The 9,976-nt window shown below is 40.1% G+C and overlaps 1 long non-coding RNA gene across 1 annotated transcript; it reads right to left on the minus strand.

The window, feature by feature from the left end:
- Positions 1–7,192: 7,192 nt before the first annotated feature.
- On the minus strand, positions 7,193–8,980 carry LOC148801934 (uncharacterized). Its single transcript, XR_016082205.1, has 2 exons — positions 8,461–8,980; positions 7,193–8,338 (listed from the first exon to the last, which is right to left on the minus strand). It is a non-coding gene; the product is annotated as an uncharacterized LOC148801934 (long non-coding RNA).
- Positions 8,981–9,976: the final 996 nt, after the last annotated feature.

A 9,976-nucleotide genomic window follows, 5' to 3' on the forward strand; every position in this document is an offset into this window, starting at 1 on the left:
GTTTATATAGTTTCATTGGAAAACTTTCATTGATCCCTTTCAGCCCAGTCCCATTGTTGCTTCTATTTTAACAATTAAACTGATATTTTCTTTGCTTAAAAAAAAAAAGAGAACAATTAGCAACTTCTTGAATAAATCAAAATACCTTACCTCATGATGCAAATTCTAAGCATTGACTGTTGCATTCCTCCAAATGGTTGAGTAGACCAATTAAAAAATGACATATATTTAGTATGGGGCCACTAATTTGACCTTATTCTGTTTCACACCCATTATCTATACAAATTTTGGTTGTATTTTTTTATTTGATTTTTTGTAAAGGATTTTTGGAAGATTATTCATATGATTTAAGAGATTAAATCAGCTTTTATTTGTTGTTAATAACTATATGGAAAAATGGGTCCCAAACCATTTATTATTTCGTTTGAGATTCATTACTTATGCTTATAAGGTATCTTTGATTTGGGTTTCTTGTTTAATTTGGTAAATTAAATACAGTTTATTTTGTAATTTATGATCTGTATATTCCATTTAAAAGAATGAATCTCTTATATAAAAGTAGGAAATTTTATTAGAAAGGTTAGTACAGATCACACACCATTGAAGTTGTTAGCTTTATTTTTTATTTTTTCTTTTTTCTTCTGTTTTTGATAGATAGCCACTTGTGTGAAATACAAGCCATCCACACTTGGCCTTTCTTCATCCCAAAAACCTTCTCTTTGTTACTACTCAAACTCAAGCAAATTAGCAACTGGAATGGGCAAGCATGTTTACATTATTTCAAATAGTGATGTTTATACATTTAACTTGGAACCTTTCAACAGAAGTAAGAAAGATTGATGCTGGGTTTCAATATTCTACCATAGAATCTAGATCTGATATACAAAAGATAACTACTAACTTCTTTTTGTTACTCAAAGGCTAAAAATACTACCCTAATATGTAGAAACCGGATCTGCTACCAATATGTTGGTGGCAACATTGGTTCCAACATGATTTATGGCTGCACTTCTCAAATATGTTCGTTGTCTCAACAATATAAACCTGTCCGGATCTCCTACCCATACAAACTCTGTCCACATCTATCCACGTAACATCACAGCCATACATAGAGAATATTTCATCCTCCTACATTGTATTATGTAAGGGAAGATGTTCTCAATTCACAGGGGCAGTGTTTTGTGAGTAGACATGGGCAGAATTCTCATGGGCAGGTGATCAGGAATCCTATTAATGGCATTGTTCAAATCCAAAGCATGTTTGAAATGTGCAATTATTGATAATGTTGGAAATAAGGGTACAAGTCGGGTACTGTTTTGAAGAATTGACACTACATTGGGCTTGGGGGCCTGGGCATTTTGACTAGGTCCATTGTTAATAATTCCCCAACTTGAGCCCGTTCAAGTTGCACCTCCTGGTGGAAGCAAAGTTGCTACTAACATGTTTGTAGCAAATATATTCTCAGTTTTATTGTCATTTATGGGGAGTTGTTCCTGATGTGTTATTGTCGTCTTTTGTACAATTTGTGACCAGTGTTTTGTGGTTAGAAAATCTGAATTTGCCTTTGTCAGAGTTGGTAGGTTAAGGGTTTCGGGAATGAGCTACCCCCTTGTCATAGTCTGGCACAGGCTTAGCCTTGTCTACGCTTGGCGGGCTTACGTTAAGGGACACCATCGTCATTTTTGCTTGTATGATTTTTGGGAGAATGCATGTTATTTTCATGTAGACCACCAAAAGCTTAACGTACTCTTTGGAGGGCTGGTCGACCTCCTTGGGTGCCTGACCTTGGCACTCTTTAGACCAACATCCCTTGTGGGGTGGCCCTGGTTAATGGCTAGCATGACTACCAAGGTTCCTCATGGGCGCATGCATGCTCATGAGGACAATGCATGGATCGGCACTGCGCCTCCGCTCACTGAAGGGAGGCTTGGCATGTAGGTTTGGTTTAAGTATGTCCCTACACCTCGCCAGCCCCTTGCCGAAGCTGATTGAGCTATCCCGTTGACTATAGCGCACGGGTGTATTCCGGACCAGCGGTTGCCTATCATCATCGGCCCAACAGGTGCCTACGTCATCGACACACAGGAGTCCCTCTCATCGGCGCCCAGTCACCTCTCATCATGGTCGTCCCCCTTTAGCACATAAGAGGCGCCTCCCATGGACCGGCCAGAGCCAACGGAGAGCCCCGACCATGCGAACTGAGGTCATGATCCAGTGCTACTAAACTTGGTGGAGCTCTCACATCGGGCAACTCCTAGCCCTAAGCACACATTAGGCTTGTCCTAGCCTCCCTTGGCTTGAATGCCTCACGGGTTTCTTCCGCTGTAGAACTACCCCCGTGACACCCTATGTGTGAACGTGTGATTGTTGCGTATTCTACACAAGATGTGGCTTGTGTTTTGTGGTCGGTAGATCTGAACTTTTCTTCATCAGGGTTGGTAGGTTATGGGCTTGGGGATGAGCTCCCCCTCTTATAAAGTCCCATGGAACTACAAAAAAAGTTCTTCCACTTTGACATGGCAAAAACAAGAAGACTCATTAGGATTTTCTGATGAATCCAAGCATTGTTTATCCCAAATGAAATGGGATAGATGGTTTTTTGGTTATTATTATTACGGATGCTCATGTTCTGAATGTGTGGCTGTAATGTCTTGTGACTATATGGGTAGCAGATCCGGGTCAGTTTTTGCATATGATTGTGGTCAGATGCTATGAGTTTAGTCCAATTTTTTGGACACCGTCTATCTAGCCGGGACCAATATCTCGAGTTCACATTGGTGCCCATAGAGCGTGCCCTATATGCACATCTCGACGTGTATTGGAAACATCTTCTATACTTGTCATTGAGAGATGTTTCCAATACATGGTTGGGATGTGATGCAGGACACTCCAATATCTCCAATTGGATAATAGTGACTAATGAGGGAAGGAGCATACATTGCCCATCACGTGCAACCATACAATCATTTACCAATGGTGGAATATTGGAATTGAAGAAAGACATCTGGAGCCTTAGTTTGGAAGGGCTGAGCTGAATATTCAATTAAGCTAGTTCAGCTACTTTGAGTTGAAAGCCCCTGGATTTCCTGCACTCACTTTGGTGTGGTGCGTGGTGCACTTTCAGTTAGATTCAACCATGTCACACGTCACATGCCTCCCCATCTCACATGTGTGGATTGAGTTAAACGACAAGTTTAGGGCCTTATGTCTCCAAAATTTAATTTTTGAAACATGAAAGAAATGTGAAAAATGGAAATCATTTTTTAGGGACAGATCGTTCTTTTGTCAAGAGGCAGGATATATCATTCTTCAATCAACCTAACAAAGATGCAATTAACAACTGGTTTGCAGGAACAAATCGTTCTTCTGTTAAGAGGCGGAAATCATTTTGTAGGAAACGAGATTTCTTTTTCACTGTTTTGTTCTCTTCTTCTTTGGGAGCCATTAACAAGAGATTTATAGGAAATTGTTTTACAAATAGATCCAAGGGACAAAAATTGTTTTGCATGGGTGTGAGTTTTGCAAAGACAGCTTATAGTTTCTTCCCACAAAAGTCCTTTTAAGAGCTTTAATCATCTCAAACGGGTCCAAAAGAAATTCTTTGTAGCTTGATGTTGCAAAATACTATTGCTATTGCTTCACTTGGAAAAAGCGGTTTCCTCATCAAGTGAGAAGAAGCAAAAGAACCACAGATGAAATCAGACGATTTCTTGTAAATGGCTTTTGCCTTTGGCTAAAATTTGAAGAAGAAAGAGAAATCTGCAAATCTTTTGTTAATGGCACCCAAAGGAGAAGAAAATGAAACGGTGAAGAATCTTCCAAAACGATTTCTACCCCTTGACCAAAGAATGACCTGTTCTTGTAAATTGCTTGTTAATAATGTCTATTCATCTAGGGTTTGGAAAGCAAGTGGGCTTGAGTTTTCTGTTTGTTTTGTTTTGTGTTGTCAAAGTCAATTTTTTTCACTTCTTTTTTTTTAATCTTAAAAGAATGAATTTTGGAGGCATCACGCCCCAAATTTGAGTTCAGATCTACTCCTCACACTGACCTCACAAGCACATCCCACCATATATTGGAACATATCCCATACTTATGTGATATTATTCATAGAAGATGTTCCCAATTCATGGAGGGATGTTCCTGAGAGGCATATGATGGGTGATGTGGTTTAATCTGATTAGAATCATACCACGCCCCACTTGAGATCGGTTTCAGTCAGTACAAGGCCCGCTCTGTACCTATTTACTTTATTTCATGGAAGATATTCCCAATGCAAAGTTGGGAGAGGTTGTTTGAACGGTGTGAGCATGGGCTTGCACTGACTGAAGCCGGGCTCAGCCTACACCAAAGTGAATGCTGAAAATCCGGGTCCCGCCCCACTCTATCGAGCTCTGCAATTTAATAACCCTATTAATCTTGGCAACCCGAAAATAACCTTGTCAGCCCACACGCAGTCCTCGAACCAATTTTTGGATGATGGATACAAGAGGTACTACATCACCAAAATAGGGGGTATAGGGGTCCTTGACCTGCGTACTATGAAGCACAAAAGAGGCCGACCTTTCGGATTCACCATCAATGAAAGTCAGCACAACCTAATCACAGTTCAGAATGGCCAGTTAGTTAACTACTTCCTAGAGCCCATACAAGATCTTCATAGAGTATCAGCGGAAGAGGAAATGTCACAACTCCAAATTGATAAAGAGCAAGAAAACCAACAAGAAAATGACTTATATGCTCATTGGAAACTTAGGCAACCTCGTGAACCAGGAGCTTGCAACTAATGATGTGGTAAATCAAATGGTAGAGCTGCAGTGGATGAACTCTATCCTTGCTGACCAAACCGAAGAAGCTATCCAATATTTGCAACCTACAGTCCCTCAAGGTCTCACAAAGGTACGCCATAAATTACACATCATTCTGTTACTTTGCCCTTGGCTAACTCTTCTTACTTGGTTTGCATATAACTGCATCACACTCACCATGATCATATTAGCTTGGAATATCAGAGGCATAAACAGTCCAAAATCAGTGAGGAACCTTCAAACTCTTTGTCATAAAGAAAAACCAGACATCTTGTTCCTCAGTGAAACCCATCTCTCTCAATCCAAAACTGCAAACCTAGGGAAAAAACTCCACTACAAAAACTATAATGGTCAAGCAGCCCTAAGCAAATCAGGAGGATTATTTTGTGGATGGAGGGATAACCTCATGATAACAATCCAGAACACCCACCAAAACTTTATCCACCTAACAGTGAGCAATTACCCTGTCCATCAACAATGGGATATCATTTTTTTCTATGGTCACCCACAAAAATACAAACGGAAGGAGCTATGGGACACTCTAAATAAGAAAATGAGTACCATAGACAGGCCTTGGATACTCATGGGAGATATAAACGGTATTTATTTATCCCATGATAAAAAAAAACTATCAAGGAAGGCCTCCTCAAACATCAAAATCCATGAAACATTTCAACTAGTGAACTTTGACTTTGTGGGCCCTCCCTTCACTTGGACAAATGGACAACAAGGAACTCACAAAATTCTAAAGAGACTAGACAGGGTTCTGGCCACACCCTCTTGGCTACAAATTTACCCACAAACAACCCTTTTCACTTACCCAAAAAACCACAGTTCCACTACCAACCTTTCTGGACAAATCATCCAGATTGCAGATTCATTGTTGTAGAAGCTTGGAATGCCTAGCACTGTAACACAATCCAAAAGCAACTACAATCCTGCAAACATGCACTGAGAGCTTGGAACAAGTCCTCCTTTGGCTACATACAGCAACACCTTCAAACCCTAACCCCCGAAATAACTGAGTTGCAAACCAAACTCCTATCGGCCAGGGAAGAAGAACAACTACAAGACCTAAAAAAAACAATACCAATATTGGTTACAGAAGGAAGAACAACTTTGGAAGTTAAAATCTTGAGAACTCTGGCCGCAAGAAGGGGACAGGAATACAAAGTTCTTCCACCACATGACAAATTACAAAAATATTAAGAATGATATAGCCTGGATCAAGAAGCCAGATGGAGAGTGGGCATCAAATAAGCAGCAAATAGCAGAAGTATTTAAACACTCAATGGAGGCAATCAGTGGGGTTCGGGAGGACTTTAACCCAAGCTTACTCTCCCAACATTCCTCTACCCTGTATATCACAGGAGTAGGCACAATCCCTCTTACACCCTCCTACAATGGAAGAGATTGCAACTATAGTTCAACAGATGTACCCACATAAATCACTAGGGCCAGATGGGTTCACAGCTCATTATCAACATCACTGGGATAATGTGGGTAAGGACATCCACCAAATGGTCATAAATTTCTTCAACTCTGAAAAATTACCAGAAGGAATTAATGATACCAACTTAGTGTTTGTCCCAAAAAGCAACTCCCCAGTTGATGCCTCTTACTATAGACCCATCAATCTTTGTAATGTCAGCTGCAAGATCATCTCAAAGTGGTTAGTCAAGAGAATGCAGCCTCTATTACAGGACATTATTTCCCTATACCAATCAGGGTTTCTCAAGAATAGACAAATCACAGACAATATTCTGCTAACAAAAGAGATATTACAGCGGATGAAACTATGAAGTTGGACATGTCGAAAGCTTTTGACAAAATGGGGAGGAATTTCGTCTTGGAGGTACTACGAACCATGAAATTCCTTGAGAAATGGTGCATTTTGATACATCAATGTGTATCCACTCCAACATTTTCAGTTAAATTGGGAGGTGAAACATTTGAATCATTTTAGCTCCTCAGAGGGTTAAGACAAGGAGATCCTCTATCTCCATACCTTTTCATAATAGGTATGGAAGTCCTCTCCTAGCTACTACAAAAAGCTACAACCCTCAACCAAATACAGGGAATTTCATTAACCAAGGTTAGCACCCCTATAACACATCTCTTATTTGCAGACAACTGCATCCTGTTCTGCAGAGCTAACCTTAATCAAATAAGAGAGCTCACCAAAGTCCTTCATCAATTTGAAAAACTTTTAGGACAGAAATCCAATCCTGGTAAGTCCTCGGTGATATTCAGCACAAATGTGTTGAGACATCATAGGAAAATAATCAGCTAGGTCCTCAAAGTGAAGCAACCATTACTAGGGAATACATATTTGGGAGTGCAATTGCTGATACAAGATAGAGAAGCTAGTACACAAAAGGAGCTCCAGCAGAAAATAATAGCAAAATTCAAAACTTGGAGTTCAAATCTACTATCTCAAGCAGCAAAACCACACTTGTCAAGTCAGTCTTACAATCCATCCCACAATATCAAATGTCAACAGCATTATTACCCAAAAAATTCCATAAAACACTAGACAAATCAGTATGGGATTTTTGGTGGAACTCTCAACCGAGACATACAGTCTCTTGGAGTAAGTTGTGCCTACCTAAAGCTTGTGGTGGACTTGGCTTCAGACAAAGTGCACTAATGAACAAAGCCTTATTTAGCAAGCATATATGGAGGCTGCTGGCTTTCCCAAACAGCTTGTGGAGTTCACAGATTAAACAGAAATACTTCCCTACATCAAATTTGTTTAATGCAAGAAAACCAAAAAACAATAGTTCTCCTTGGTGGCGGCACACCCAGAAACTTCTGTCCACTCTCAGACCAAACATTCTGTGGATGATTAAGGATGGTTTTGATATACTGGCTTTTGAGGACTCTTGGACCCCCACTTTAAATGGAGGGCTGCCAAAGCCAACTCCAAATACACAGAATAACTCATATATGAGGGTGAGTGACTTACTAAGGCCAGATGGAATATGGAACCAAACAGCACTGCTTCGGTTTGTAGACCAGCATTCAATTCCCCACATATTAAACATCACTCCAAACAATGATATTGATAGAGACACACCCATCTGGAAGCTAACAAAATCAGGGAAATTAACGATAAGTTCAGTATATCATTTCCTCTCCACAGAGGTGTGCTCATCATCATCATCATTCTTTGACTGGAAGCAACTGTGGAAGTTGAAAATCCCATATAGATTTCAATTGTTTGTATGAAAAATGCTATGAGAAGGAATACCCACGAAAGACAAAAACCACCACTGGTTAGCTCCGTCAAACCTAGCATGTGTGTTGTGTTCAAATGAAACAGACTTTCCATCATCTTTTCTTCCACTGCCACTTCACCCGAGCCATATGGTGCTCAGCCCAAGTCGAGCTAAACCCAGAAGCAATAACCAATCAACCTGCCCACACAATCCTTCTACATTGGTACCAGAAACTCAAGACCACACATCCAAAGGAAGAAGCCTTGGAGCTCTTGGGAAGAGGATGCATAACATTTTACCTCATCTGGAGTGCTAGAAATAGAAAACAATTTGAAAACATCACATACACTCCTCAGAAAATTATAAAAAAATGGAGAACTTATCAATCACAAAGAGGGGCAACAAGGCTTGTGCAATTATGTAGATGTTCAAACCTCTGAAAACCCCCCTAACGGAGTGGCTACTTTACAAATTGATGCTTCAAATGGCCCTGTAACAAGAAGTGCAGGACGAGCTTTCATCCTCCAACGATCGTCAAGAGATGAAGCTATCTTTGAAGGTAAACCATGCTGGGCAATCTGCCCTTATGATGCAGAGCTAAAAGCGTTAATTTCAGGTTTAGAGGCAGCGAGAGAACAAAAAGTATCTATGATAGCAGTATATAGTAACTCCATGCAGCTCAAGGCCTCTTTGCAAGATATATACAAGCCGAACCTCTAGATCGAAAAGCTACATCAACCGCGGATGGCCAAGCTTTTAAAAGCTTTCACTAAACTCTTTTTGGTACATGTAAATAGAACTAACAATCAAGCTGCTCACATTTTAGCATACACAGCTTGTAAAGCAGCTTTATCAATAGTCTCTACCACAAACAGTAAGTTGTATGTTTTATTTAAGCCACATCAATGAATGATAGCTGCCTCTCTTTTTTTGGAAAAAAAAGGGCAACGGATGAATTAAGGTTTCCTAATAAAAATTGTCCCAACGCGCTTCCAATGTAATCTGTCCGCACATCTCATCTTAGAAGACTGGGACCCGCCATGGTGTTGGAACGGTTTGTTTTGTTAGGAGGAGATTCGAAGTCTCAGCGGATAGATCAATGGGTCTCAATTAGGGGTGCTCACGGTTTGGTTAATCGAACCGTGGGGTATTTTTTCAAATCGAATTGATCTGATTGGTTTTTTAAATATCCAAACTAAAATCAAACCGATGCAATTAGTTAATTGGTTCACCGGTTAATCGCGGTTCAATTTTTCAGTTTTTTATGCACTTAAAATATAAAACAAAACCCTAAAATTGTCGATGGTTGCTATCGATGTTGAATTGGTTGGTGCCGGTGGTTGCTGGCAGAGCCGCTGAGAGGAGAGGTGAGAGAAGGATCCCAGATGCTTCAAAACCACCACTTGGTGCTGGTGGTTGGCGTGGGCCGTGCGGCAGTCTGAGAAGAGAATGGAGAGACTAAAGAGACTAAGAAGAGAACGAAGAGACTAGAGGGACTGAGAAGAGAAGGGAGAGACTAGAGAGACAAGAGAAAAGACAAAGAGTGAGAGAAGCTGAGAAGAGAAAAAAGGCTTGAGTGGTTCTAAGTTTCGAAGAGAGTCTAGTAGTGGCAGACTGACACTCTGCCAGACTGCTGAACTTTCAATTGGTTCAAAGAGAGGTTGGAACTGAAAACCTCTCAGACTGTCGAACCTTTTTGAAAAATAAAAAATATAATATAATACATATAATATTATATAAAATATATATTTATATATCGGTTAATTCGATTAATCGCCGGTTTTTTAAGAACTGAATCGAAACTGTCGGTTTTTTAAGAATATCAAACCAAAACCAAACCGATCGATTTAATTAATTGATTTTTCAGTTTGATTTTTCAGTTTTTTTGCTCACCCCTAGTCTCTACGGATATTTTCAACAACCATAGGCACATAATTTATAGGCCGTTCA

This window comes from Nelumbo nucifera, chromosome 2 (assembly GCF_055504915.1).
Source record: "Nelumbo nucifera cultivar China Antique chromosome 2, China Antique-T2T, whole genome shotgun sequence".
NCBI classification, from domain to species: domain Eukaryota; kingdom Viridiplantae; phylum Streptophyta; class Magnoliopsida; order Proteales; family Nelumbonaceae; genus Nelumbo; species Nelumbo nucifera.